This window comes from Alexandromys fortis, unplaced genomic scaffold (assembly GCF_014885135.2).
Source record: "Alexandromys fortis isolate MF-2015 unplaced genomic scaffold, M_Fortis_MF-2015_v1.1 scaffold_1, whole genome shotgun sequence".
NCBI lineage: Eukaryota > Metazoa > Chordata > Mammalia > Rodentia > Cricetidae > Alexandromys > Alexandromys fortis.
In genome coordinates this window covers 19,246,686-19,261,195 of record NW_026067927.1, presented here as the reverse complement: position 1 = coordinate 19,261,195, position 14,510 = coordinate 19,246,686, and positions in this window count along the sequence as shown.

Here is a 14,510-nt window from a genome sequence, read left to right as displayed (position 1 = left end):
CTAATGTAGACCTACATTTATTTGGGACTTAACGATTGAAAAAACCAGGCAAGACAGAAACCTCACACAACAGAGAAATGGTAATGGACACTGTAAAATCAAACTGGCCTGCAGCACTAACACTCAGAGTAGAGCCACTATTGCTGGCTTTGCCTGAAGTCTAGAAGGTTCCTCTAGGGAGGGTGGATGTGACTAGGCACGTGAGGGAGGAGAGTCACTTAACATGGGACTCTTATGCTTTGGTAATATGGAATCTCCCAGGAAGTTAAGAATAATAACCAGTGGATACATTACATTCCAGGAATTTTCACGGTATTGCACAACAAAACAGCCAAGTTTAGGACTTGTTAACACATTTCCCAACGCTTTAGAACTCATGGGTCCTTCCCTTGTGCATGATGGAATGTTGATGGGATCAGACTTCTACAAATACTGCAATAAAGATGAGGTGATTTAAAGACACAGTAGAAAGGAGACATGAAAAATGACCTCTGAAACAGACACAAGCACACCAGAACCCTGGGATATTGAACTGTGGAGCAATCCACACGAAAACTAAAGGGCAAAGAATTATCCCTATGGAAACCACCTTGAATGACCTTCAGGCAAACGGGATAAAATGATCACAACCAAGCCAAGGAATATATACAAAAGACATCCAGGAGCTGCTGGGCAAGAGCAGAGCAAAGTGACACCTACCTAGAAACATCCATACGCACAGAGAAAGGTTGATTTTGAAGGGCATGGAGGACAGTGTTAGCCCACCAAGCCAGTCCCTCAGTAGAAATGTAAGCCAGTCCTTTATTAGACTCCAGAATAGATATGAATTTCAATGGTAAGCCAGAAAAGTTGTTCAAATATTACCTAGCATCTATCACTGATACCACTTACTGCTCTCTATTTATTAGCATTTAATGCGTATTTATTTTATAATTTTTTTAGACATGTTAATCTAAATATCCTTGATTTATATATATTCAATGGAGTGAACATCTCAGAAAGTAAAAGCCAAATAACAAAAGCAAATGCACCCACTCAAAGATGGTTGTGTTATTTGTCTGCGTAGGAGAAATACTAAATAAATGCTTTACCACAGTTTAGGATCACAGGGACAAAGATCACTTCATGTAAAGCTTTATTTACCTACTTCATCATGAAAAATAACTATTTAAAAACTCCATGTTTATCTTATAAGTTTGTTTAACTTTTATTATGTAGCTTGCGCTTGTGTTCATGTGTCTGTGTATACATATGTATACGTGCATGTGGAGGCCAGAGGTTGACACTGAGTAGCTTCCTCAAGGACTCTCCACCTTTGGTTTCAAGACACAGTTTTTGAAAGAGTCTAATGCTCACAGAGCTCACAATTTGACTAGGCTGGCTGTGAAGTAGGCCTCAGCATTGAGATTACAGGAACATTCTATAGCACTCAGCATTTTAGTGCACGGTAGGGATTCAATCTCAGGTCCTCATGCTTGTCCACCAAGCTCTTTTCCAACTGAGTCACCTCCACAGCTCAGAAGGTCTTATAAACATGAGTGAAGGGACTTTTGTACTAATGACCCCATGAGTTTGTTTCCATAATGAGAGAGTTTGGAGTTCTGTAAATAAAATTAAATTTAGTTTTTTTTTTTTTTTTTTGGTTTGGGGGGGTGTTGTTGTTTCTCTCTCTCTCTCTCTCTCTCTCTCTCTCTCTCTCTCTCTCTGTGTGTGTGTGTGTGTCTGTCTCTCTTTCTCTCTGTCTTTCTTAAAAATGTGCCCAAGAACAGTTAAACAAACAAACAAGGCTAAGCGTCACAAGACTTTTACAACTGCCTAAAACTAACGTGCAATTCGCTGAGGAAAATCATGGTATCTTTCTCTGAACAAAAGCAGAATTCCAGTAGATACCTCACCTTCAGGGAAAAGAACACACACTCGCTTCTGTAAGCATTCACCTAGGTATTTCTAAGAACTAAACCTCATTAACTTTTCATGAAATATTTTAACGAGTTTGATTTAATTCTGCCTCCTTCCCCTGGTGCCACTCACAGTGGACTAAGCTCTCTGCTTCTCTCCCAGAATGGCCAGGACCTCAGGGCTTCGGTCCCCTACGTGCTCCATGTGATGAGATGGTATTTACTAGTGCTGCTCCCCTGCGTGCAAAGTCTCATGGAGAAAATGTCTATGGAGTCTAAGAGGATTTTGATCAATAGGATCTTCTAAATCCAAGAATTGTTGACACAACTTTCAGATTGTTCTCGGTGCTCCTTTCCCAATCAGTTCTTCGAATGGCAGCCACTCAGCTCTGTGTTCACGGTTCATTTAATCTCCACTCCAGGCTCAGTCTGTAGACCAGGAGCTTCTGGACCCTTGAGATGTGATGAAGGTACAGATTCTTAGGACCAGTTCCAGTCCTAACTTTATCAGAAACAGCTTACACAAGATCCTCCACGATTTTATGTGGAGATTGAAATCCACAGTCATGGTCCCCAATAATGTACCCTACAGAAATCAGGACACTGACCACTTGCAAAGGCTCTATTAACATCTTCTGTGCTGTTTATTAATCATAATCTTACAAATGGTGATAGGTGGTGTGGCGCTTTGAATGACAATAGCCCCATAGGCTCATATTGAATTACTAGTCTCCATCTGGTGGAAATGTTTGGGAAAGGTTAGGCGGTGCAGCCTGGTTGGAGGAGGTGTCACTATGGCCAGCCACCGAGGTTTTAAAAGACTGGTGTCATTCCCAAGGTTCCTCCTGCCTCTGGTTTTAGATGCGAGCTCTCAGCAGTTCCTGCCATCATGCTTTTACTGTGCTATCATGGACTCTAGGCCTCCGGAACTGGAACCCCAATTCACCACACGCATTACTTTGATCATGGTGTTTTATAACAGCAATAGAAAGTAAGTAGCTAAGAAAAGGAACAAAGCAGACTATGAAAATAAATGAATTAACAATTTCCCCCACTGTTCTATATCTTTGTCCCATCTCCTGGTTATCACAAACCCTGAAATCTTTTTACTATGCAAATTACTTCCCTTCTTCAGCTAACTCAGAACACCACTGAGGGCAGGTTCCACTTTTATACACAAGCTCATCGGATACTCCCAGCTACACAGAGCCACACTAATTAAAACGCAACTATAGCTAGTTATCTTTGGTCTTTACAGTGCCTTTGTTTTCTGACTATAAAACATAAAATTGATTGTACTCACTAAAGAGATTTCCAGGTGAGTTTACCAATCATATTCATCTGATAAATTTAATTCTGAGAGCATATTAGATAGTCTCCCAAAACATCCAGTTCTTTGGAATAAGATACCAGTACCCCAAGGTACACTATGTCCTATCTTGGCATACTTTTCTGCAGTTGCATTTTGTCATTGTATTCTATTTTTTGTGGTGTGCATTTGTGTATGTGTGAGCAATAATAGATATATACATACTTATATACATATTCTATATATATAAAATCATACACACACATACAAAACACATGTAAATTTGCAAGGATACAAAGGCCAGAGGCAGATGCCTGATATTTTCCTTTAACGCTCTGTCTTAACAAGTGTAGCTATGCCCAGATATTTGCTGGTTCCTACAGATTCACACTCATGTCCTGTTGCTTTCAGAGTAGGTTTTTTGGTTTTTTGTTTTTGTTTTTGTTTTTTTTTTAATTCCCTGGGCTATCTCCCTAGCCCTTGAACGTGCATTTTAATCTGTATGTTTTTGTTTGGGTGGGGCCCTCGTATTGGCAGCCTAACAAATATATAGATTTAGCAATGAACCAAAAAGTCAAAGGACCTCTAAATACTTGTGTATGTTACTGGGAATTCTAATTTTCCAAATTACTTTGGAGGCAATAATTTGAGCTTGGGTCTTAATTACAACAAAATATACAAATAAATAATTTTGCTTCTTTGCAGCCATGTGAGCATATTCATATCCCTAGGTGAAATGTTTTGTTTACATTCATATTATTGCTACTTGTGTTCAATTCCCAGAGAACTGGAGAAACCTGATATATTTTACAGCTGGGAAGATACTCAATCGGATTGAACATTAGCCCACTCAGCACACTAGGCACTTGCTCTTGAATTTCAAAGGAGTTAAAATTATGCTTGAAGTGAAAGCTGAATGCTGCATTATCTCTTTTATTCGGGTTTGAAAACATATAGGAAATGAGCGAATGAAAGAGAGCGGTGAGCCAGACTGGGTTTGGGGGCCCAGGACAAAAGTGGCCATTGTTCCTACCCACGACACAAGCCAGGTGTGAAAACATTTGGTTACTTGCATTAGAAGCATTAAATTAAAAATTGTCATTGGTTTAAAAAAAATAGATTCTCACGCTGGCGCTTTCTCTAAGATGGTGTGATATCATGGCGGGACGTGTGCACATTTTAAAAGCACTTTTCAAATGTCTTCCTTTCCGTGAGATGTCTTAGTCGCCAGTAACTGTCAGTAACACAGAATCAGATGAGGCGCCACCAAAACTTTGCTTGGTTCCTGGCTTGCAGAGGGAGACCCTGGCTGGACTACCACCGAACTTCCACAGGGAAAATTTCCAGACTTCTAGAAGTCGCCAGCTCCCCTGGTCTTCTGCCTTTCTGGTTGCCATTTCTTACATGAGTCAGGATCTAGTTCCTGCAGCTGACTATCCCTGCTGGCTATCCTCCTGCCCATCTAGCAAGGGAAAGAACAGTACTCAAGCCCTTGATTCAAACTCCATATATATTAATGTCAGACACAGGTTCAACTTTGTTGGGGACACTCACAGGCCAGGTAGACTCTCTTGACCATATGTGTGTTGGGGGAGGATCTGAGATACACACACACACACACACACACACACACACACACACTGTTTGGTGAAGTTTGAGGCTGATTTACCCACTGTTCTTTGCTAATTGCAAAGTATTGCAAATAGGGTAAGTTTTAAAGAAAAAGAGGTTGAACCTGAAATAAAGTTCCAGAAGTTCAAGCTGATGACCATCTTCCTAGCCGAGTCCTAAAAATGATCATGGGAAGAAGGAAGTATGTAGTAGGAGCAACAGGCTGCGTTCTGCCCGGCTAGTTTTTACTCAAAATAATAACACACAAAGTGTATTTATTTAAACACTGCCTGGCCCATTAGTTTCAGTCTCTTGTTGGCTAATTCTCACATCTTGATTAACCCATTTCTAATAATCTGTGTAGCACCACGAGGTGGTGGCTTACTGGGGGAGATTCAGCATGTGTGACCTGGTGGCTGGCTCCATGGTGTCTGCCTCACTGCCTTCTTCCTCCCAGCATTCTGTTCTGTTTACTCCACCTACCTAATTTTCTGTCCTATCAAAGGGCCAAGGCAGTTTCTTTACAAACCAATGAAATTAACACATAGACAGATGACCCTCTCCATCAGAAGTATGCTTGTGTGCACCTCTCCTCTCTCTCCCCTAGCCTCTCCCACCCCTTTGAGATAGTCACTGGTGTACAGTTAGAATCTGCTTTGAAGGATGTTAACCATACCCCCTCCCAAGATCACACCTCTAAACTTCGATTAATTCTGCACCTTCATACTTCACAACATGGATTCAACCTAAGCTACAGGTAAAAGAGACCATCCTTGTTCCAACCACTGGTGACTACAGCTGTCGCCCAGAAGAGTAGACAGCAGGCATGGTCCGAGTTCACATAGCCAAACTACCTAAGAGAGAAATGTCTGTTTGTCAATGGCCTCCTTAGGAGTGGCTTCAGAAACCTCAGAGCTCTACTGTTTCCAGAATTCCATCACATCCATACCACTGTGTCAATTCTGGCAAAATGAAATTGGCGGCAACAAAAGGATGAAAAGGGAGGAGACCACAGTGTGCAAATGATTTCAAATGGGCCGGGCAAAGGATAGGCTGTCCTGGGAGGACAGGGGGAAGGGAAGGAACTAATTTCAGCTGGGCTGATATCTGTTAGAACTGTAGTCTGTAGGGAAAAGCTTTCTCCTTTTGGAGAAGTCTGTGGGTTGGGAAGCATGGCTCATTCACCGGCTTTCATAACTGATGTGGTTGCATACGGCGTTAACATTAAAGATGGGTGTGTGTGCGAGGTAAGCACACCCTCTGGGCCAGCTTGCAGCTTCCCTTCATGTCTCCGCATAGCTCAGAACTAAAGTATGATTTCAACTGTCAACCCATCAGAACCCAGAGAGAGATGAACACACACCACATTAGTCTTTCTTATCTACAAATCTCAAATGAGTTCAGCAGATTTAAACAGACGTAAACTATTTTTCACGGGACCCATCTTTTCTTGTGTACTTGTAAATTTAATATAAAATTCTTCTGAGAACCTGTATGGCTCTCCTGGAATATATTTGAGTTTTGTTCTTGAAGTTGCTACTCGTGTATGTATGAATGAAGACATACTCCCATGTAGCTTCTCGGGTCTCTTGATGAGGGAAACCACACGCTTATTACTAATAAAAGACATTTATAGTATATGTGTTTATGCTCTTTAGCTGTCAAAATAAGTAAAGGAAAATTACCGATGAGCATAGCATGCATGATGAAATGCTTGCTGCCTTTAAGTGTTATTGTGGGTGATTTGGTGAAACTCAAGAACAATTTTAGCTTACATATGTATATAAGTATATATTATTGTATACATATACATGACTCATTTAAAAATATTTTAATACTCCCCCAAATAAAATTCAAGACACTAAACACTGAGTAATTGACCTTCATTAAGATTTCCTTAATTAAATACTTGCTAAATAGGTTATTAGTGATCACTAAGTGAATCTATAAAGAAACTTGTAAGAACGTGGCGCTTGCCATGTAATGGTCTCTCTATTCATGATTATTACCACTGCAAGGAGCAGGGGATGTGATAGATAGGTTGCGTTTTGCTTAATGTTTGCTTTGAGGTATTTTATTGTTCTAAATAGGTAGTAAATGTCCATTTAAAAAGAAAAGCAATCGTCAGCAAGCGGCATAAAACATAACTGGAGGACTGTCTATATTTCTCCCAGTTTTAATCAAGTAAGCGAAAGCAATCACCCTCAATCACGCTGCACTGCGGCATCACTTCTGAGTGGAGCCAAGCTGACTCCTGGGTAAACCACAGCAGGGCAGATGAGAAGCAGACCCCAAGAACCAGCGGGGGAGAAGCAGCTTGCAAACTCACAGCAAAAAGATAGCCCTTCACCTTTAATTCTCTCTCCCCTCTTCTCCTATACCAATTGCATTTCTCTCCCATTTCTTTCTCCAACTCTCTGTTCCTCCCAAGTTCAAGCTGATTTCAAGTCAGACAATTTTCCGACAGAACAGAAAGATCTTAGCAGGTTGTGCACACCCAATACAGTATTTACATCTACTCTGAAGTCTCTCTTTTTACTTTGAAGACACAGCCCATATTATGCCTGGAATGTAGCCTTTAAAAACTCAAATTTGAAAAAGAAATCTTTAAAACCTGAATAATTGCAGCCAAATGCTTATAATGATGTATTTAGCTGGATCTATGCTGTGAGTGTCTCTTACAGGAACTTAACAACAAGAAGCATAGTTCTACACCAGATAACGAGCACCCAGTTCCACAGAATGGTGTGGCATGGGTAACACTGAACAGGGAAATACAAATGCCAGTGGCAGCCTTCTTTTCTAAGCCATAGAAGAGCTGGGTAGAGACTGATACATTTTGCTGGAAAAAATACCAGGATTAGATAATTAGAGAACTGAATTAAAATCTGAGGGTTACAACTGGAAAACAAAGAATCCACTACATACATCTTTTTTTGTTGTTTTGCATGTCTGCTTTCAATAAAAGTAAAATAAGGCTGATTTCCATTAAAGGGTAGCATTATATAAGCTGCACTGATTTATTTTATTAATCCAATCTGCTTTGCTAATAAATGAAGTTGAGGCCCACTGAGATGTCTCAGCAGATTAAGAGGTTTTCTGTGGGAGCCTGGGGATCAGAGTTCAAGCTCCAGGACACATGCAAAGGTAGAAGGAGAGATCAGCTCCACAAAGTTCTCCACCAGTCTCCACATGTGTATGTCATGATACACACACTCATGTGCACACAGTCCACACACTAACAATAAAAAGTTTAAAGGTAAATGACTCTATATTTAAATATGACTAAATATTACAGTTAAATCTCATCCAGGGTCTGGAGAATTGGTGACTTTTGCAGGATCTTCCTCACTGATTATCTGTCTCAGCAGGAATGATACTTCTATTGCAATACATACAGAAGACAATTCAACCACTGTTTACTGAATTGACTTTGCTGAGTGATGGTCACAAGTCTCCGAGCTGGTGCTGAGAATGAGTGGGAAATACAATGAGACAGCTCTCCTGATCTCCGGGGACTCTTTAGCATAGAAAGGGCAGGAAAATATTGGGGGAAAAGTGTTTTTGACTGGAGAATTTCAGCAAAAAGAAGACAGGAGGAAAAGCTTTGCAGAAAAAGTAATGTCCGAACAATGGGTATAAGTTAACCCTTGAAATGGAGGAGAAAAAAACTTAATATAGAATAAAGTAAAGACAATTTCATACAAACAGAGCAGAGGTGAATGGAAGATAAATACAAGGAATACAAGATATTTTGAAAAAAAAAGATGGGGTATTGATCTTATATAAAACTATAGCCAGATGCTACTTCTTAATCAGCTAATCCCTAAAATAAAAAACCTTAATAGAGAGATATTCTATGTTGAAAATGACTCTGTGACAATAAGAACGAATGAAGTGAAATGCATGGGCATGGTTATGTCACAAATTTCCTTCTACATCCTAAGAGAAGGAAAATGGCCAAAGAAGAGCAGTGCACAGGGATACAGCAGTCCCCATCCTTATGCCAAAGACAAGGTAAGGGGTCATTTCAGTGCGCTATCCACGATTTGGCAATCTTGGGTAGGATGTCCCTGAGCAGCAGGTCGCATGCTATAGGTACGATATACTTAAGAGATTGAAAGCCACATCTTTAAGACTGATGGATAGATAGTGGTGGAAAGGAACGCGTTGCTTGATGTCAACATTTGGCAAACAGGTAGGTGGCACGGATAGTCCATCAAATCGAAAATAATGGAAGACACAAAGCGGCAAAGACCTGCAGAAGTATGCGTTATTTAGAGAAGATCCAGATGAACGTGAAGGATGGTATTGATGCTCAAAAAGCCCCGGTAGTAAGTCTACAGTATGCCTTAAAGTGGGTAATCAAATCTGCCATCTGGTTCTCTGCAATGACAGATCTTCCATGCTGTGGGGAAAAGCACTTTGGAGCATTTAACCACCCTGGCCATAAAAAAGGAGTTAGTTCTCTCCTATGACTGTACCGATTTCCACTAAAAATGTGTTTGTTATTCACGCCAGGTCAGAAAGGCTCAGGTGTTGGCAAGGAGCGGCTATTTCCCATAAAGTTGTGGCCTTTGGAGGTGTGAATTGAGGAAATGCTCATCCATGCTGGGGTGGGAGGAAAGTGGGATATAAGCAAGGCAGAAGTTGGAATGGGATGGAGGGATTTAGGAGGTACGACTATTGATCGTCTATTGAATCTCATTTTTCTTCATTTTATTAGCTTCTGTTTTTCCAAACTTTACTGTAATTTTTGTCTTAAGTGCTGTGGCTTGATGTTTATTGTGTTTGGTGAATGAAAAGGAAACCTGGGGCACTGTCAGAATTGGTTAGTTATAGAAGAATAGAAGCGATATCCTCAACTTATACTAGTTTGGACATTAAGTAAAATGACCCACTGTAGAGCAGTTAGCTGACATAAATCATGAGGAATAGTACATGTTGGTGTGACACCCATCTATCAAGGCATCCCAAAGAGCTGGAAAGAAGAGAATCCATTTAAAAGATCTAACTTCGTCTAGTCTTTAAACAGGAGTTCAATCTATTTGCAGCTGAGTGTTGAAGGAACAGCTCACATCTGAAAGCATTATGAATTAGACTGAGGTCTGTGCTGCTTCCACAGAACTACCTAGACTTCAGACGGGGATTCTACATTTTTTCCCATTCCTATTGCACTAATGTAAACAATCTACATGGCAAGAAAGCATGTGTGTGTATCTGTGTGTGTACACGCACTGAAATCTGTTTTTCAAATGAGTCACAAGTTCACGTGTACCATGTTAATAACATAGAGAAATATTTTCCTCAAAATTATATAGCAACAGACATTCGTGTTATTTCTGTAGCTTGACTTCCATGTCTAAACCTCAATTTTATGATGGAAGAAAATAGGAAGGGATGAATGGCCATGAAGAAATTTTTAGAGACATTTGAACACTGTATCAATTTCATACATCATAAAATCTCAACCGTGATAAAGCCAGAGTGTGTTAAATCTCTACTAAGGAAGACATCAGGAAAAATGAAAGATTTTCTTCTCTTATACAAATCAAAGATGGAAGAGGAAAATGGACAGAAATATTGACATTTGAAACCAGTCATCACACTGTTTTCCCCATTCAATTATTGATGGGCACACTTAGATTCCATCCCTTTGTTATTATGAATCATGTTACCAATCTCTTTTTGTCTTACTGATGTCATTTTCTTTGGACATAAACACAGTTGTGAGATTTCTGGATCATATTTATTTTTATTGTTTTAAGGAATTGCACTCCTATTTTCTACAGAGATTATACAAATTTATATTCTATCCATAGTAAGCAAAGGGTTCTGGGTAAATCTATAAAATATTCTATTAAGTGAAATAAATCAGATACAGGTCTTTCAGGATCACACTCCCAACAGAACTCTGGAAAGTAGAACATGGCAGTTACTGGAGGTCAGTGGTGTTAAGAAGAGAAGGGAAAAAATGTTTCTTAAATACACATTTTTAGCTAAACATGAAAAATAAATTCAAGAGATATAGGGTACTTCCTTATGACCACAGTTAATAATATGTAATACTCCTTAAAAATACTGGGTGAAATTAAAGAAATAATGAAATACTCTTATAAAATAATAATATATGAGATACATATTTCAGTAGTTACAATCATCCTATTATGTATATAATAAAATGTATATATTCTTCAAAACATTATGTTGTATATGGTATGTGTGTGCGCGCATCTTTTTAGTTTGAGTAAATAGAGTAGAGGCTGGAGGGTGACCAAACAGTTAAGAGCATACACTGGTCTTGCCAAAGATCCTAGTTTGGTTCCCAGCACTCACATTAGGAAGCTCACAATCTGTGACTTCAGTTCCAGGCGATTGAATGTCCTCTTCTGGCCTGTGTGGACCTATGCACTCATACACACAAACCCACCCCCTACGTCCACCCACCTCCATACACACACACACACACACACACACACACACACACACAATCAAAATGTAAAATAAGTCTCAATAAACAGCCATATAAAAAATATCAACATCGTCACCAATATCTCTTAATGTAAATTTCACCTAATTTGCAATATTTTGGTTGAGTATTTTATCCGGAATTTTTGTGAAACCAAAATGCTTTTTTGCTCTCTCTGGCTCATTTCCTCTTGCATAACCTCAATCTTTTTCTGAAAGATGTTACTCTCCAATTATTCATCAAGTGCCATAAATTTCTACTAAGAAAAGTTGGCCAAATATCCTCAGCAAATGAAAAAAGTTATTACAAAGTCTCATTTGATCCTGACAGCCATTTGTAATCATCTTCTTTTAATATGCATTTGGGAAGAACAGGTCATTTCAGAGCTCAATTAAAAAATTAATTTGTTCCTGTTGAAAATGGAGAGAGACATGAATCATTTATAACAGCTTATTTTGAATAAAAAACATGAATTCATTCAACAGAAACATAATTTACTAGAAAATTTATTACACGGACAGCTTGGAAGCAGATGTGTTGGTTCAACGGGTGCAAAGGCATGTCTAGCATCAATGCCCGAAATAAGGAAATAATTTTATTAAAAGCAAACACAAATTAGTCTGGCATGTTACAGAAAAAAATGTGATAAGAATAGGTCTTTCTTGCTCCAAGCTTGATAAAATAAAAATTAATGACTTAATGGCTTTTAAAAAAACATGGTTTACACTTCTAATTTTCAAAGAGGAAATGGATGAGTCAAGTTCCTGAAGTTCCTATTCATTTCTTCAGAGACCTCTAGTAAAAAGGATTAGACAGAAGTTGCTATAGGAGGAATTGAAGTTGCTTTGTGGCTAGGTTTTCTATTTGTATGTGGACACTGCAAGGAAACTGTAGCCAATCTATCCAAAGAAATGGATTCAACAAAAATACTTCTGACTCTTTAAGTAAAGGGACAGGCATATTAAAATCAGTAGACTTTGCACACTGTAGCTACACTTCTGGATCACATGGTGGTTCCATTTTTAATTTTTTGAGGAAGCGCTAAAGTGTTTTCTATAATGGCTGAAGTAATTTATATTCTACCAATAGTGTGCAAGGGTTTGTGGATAAATTTGTAAGACGTTCTGTTCAGTGAAAGAAGTATGAGAATACAAATTTCTTTCTAGAAAAGATTACCAAAAATAAAACAAACAAAAAAAAACCCTTGGGATTAAAATAACAGGACCAGCTAGACAAGCGAACTCCAAGAAGTGAAAATACAGCATCATGTCCACCCAGAGCTGTCCGTAGCCCAGTCCCCACTTCATTTGTGTGTCACTTTACACAACAAGAAGATGAAGGTAGCCCGGAGAATACAGGATGTAGATTCCATGACTTTGAGGTAGGAAACTGTCCAGCACTGTGTGACTGAACTGATGGGGGGGGGGGGTCAGTGGTTACAAGGTTCTGGGAGGGGAAGGCAGGAGAGGGCTCAGAACCAGGTGATTTGAGAAGGATTGGAACTGCTGTCTGTCTTGGACGAGAAAGTAGAGACTGTGAGAAGGGCTGCAGGTGATGAGAAGCGAAACTGGAAAGACAAGAAAACAGATTCTCTCTTGAATTTGAAGAAAGGACCAGAAACCTAGCACTCCCTGGCCTTAGCCCAAGAAGACATACCGTGGAGTTGTTAGCTGTAGACTTACAAGATGAGACATTCACCCGGTGGAAAATCATTATGCTGCAGAACTTGCTCGGCGCCTGAATAAAACGGAGTCAAGTGTGCTGAGATGATGGCTTAGTCAGGAAAGCACTTGTCTTGGAAACACGAGGCTCTCAATTTGATCAGCACAACCCATAAAAGCAAACCAAAACCAACTCAGAAAACCCAGGTGTGGCAAGCAGGTGCTTGTAATCCCAACGATGAGTGGAAGAGCCAATCAGACTCCTGGAACTGGCTGGAGGCCTGCCTTGTCTATTTCCTAATCTCCGTGTAATAATGAGGATTAGAAACTCTTCCAAAACTGCTCAGTTCCAGAAATCTCCATCTAAAATACAGATTGTAAACCAGTGTGAAGTTCCTTGCTCCCATGGAATGGTCAACGAACACATCTGATACTTGAAAGGTCTTTGCTATGGAAGAAATATCAAAAAAAAAAAATAGTGTCTATCCCCACCAAAAAAGGAGACTAGAGTTTGGAGGATAAGACAGAGTTTGAGCTTGAAAAGACATTTTTGAAAAGTTAATATGATTTGAAAAAAAAAAAAAAGATGAACAGAGAGGAACACTTACCACTCCTCTGCTAAGTGGGCATGGTATTAAACCAACTTCTAATGACTTATCATTATGCCCATAATTAGTACATCTCTCATCCCTCATGAGAGAAGCTTCTATTTGCCATAGATAGTGATCATCACAGAGTGTTTAGCTCTGAAGTACACACATATAGTACCTCTTCCTCCCAAGGCTCAGGGACCATCCAAGAAGAGGATCCATAGAGTCTAAAAGGCAGAGGCAGTGGATAACTACAAGGAAACAGAGTCCTCTGAACACAGCAGGGAGACCGCACCTACAAAGTCGTTGCGAAAACATGTTCAAGTTCAAGGCAGAACAATCCCCAGCATGGAACAAGGAACACAATCCTACCCCTGGCCATGGTGCTGCTGGTTATTTTAAACTACTTGGAGTGGGACAGTTCTATCTAAAAGTCTAGCTCTGGTAAGTCAACCACAATCCAGTGGGAGACCATGTAGCCAATAATATTTGAGCATCACAAATTATTATTAATGGGCTAAATAGAAAAAAAAGAAAAAAAAAGACAGAAGTCAGATGGACAGGGAAGTGGGAAATATGGCCAAAATACATTAAGCAATATTCTCAAAGAACTAATAATAATTTTAGAAGAATAGAAGTTGATACCTGTTAAATAAATCAGGAACTCAAAAATACATTTATTTTAAACAGAGTTCATTGTAAAATATAAGACCCAAGACTAAGTACATCCATAGAGACACTGGAGAGAGTTAAAGAAAAAAAAAACCTCACCAAGCCGTGGTGGAGCAGGCCTTTAATCCCAACACTCAGGAGGCAGAGGCGGGTGGATCTCCCTGAGTTCAAAGCCAGCCTGGTCTACAAGAGCTAGATCCAGGACAGACTCCAAAGCTACAGAGAAACCCTGTATTGAAATACCAAAAAAAAAAAAAAAAAAAAAAAAAAAAAAAAAAAAAAAGGCAAAAAAAAAAAAAA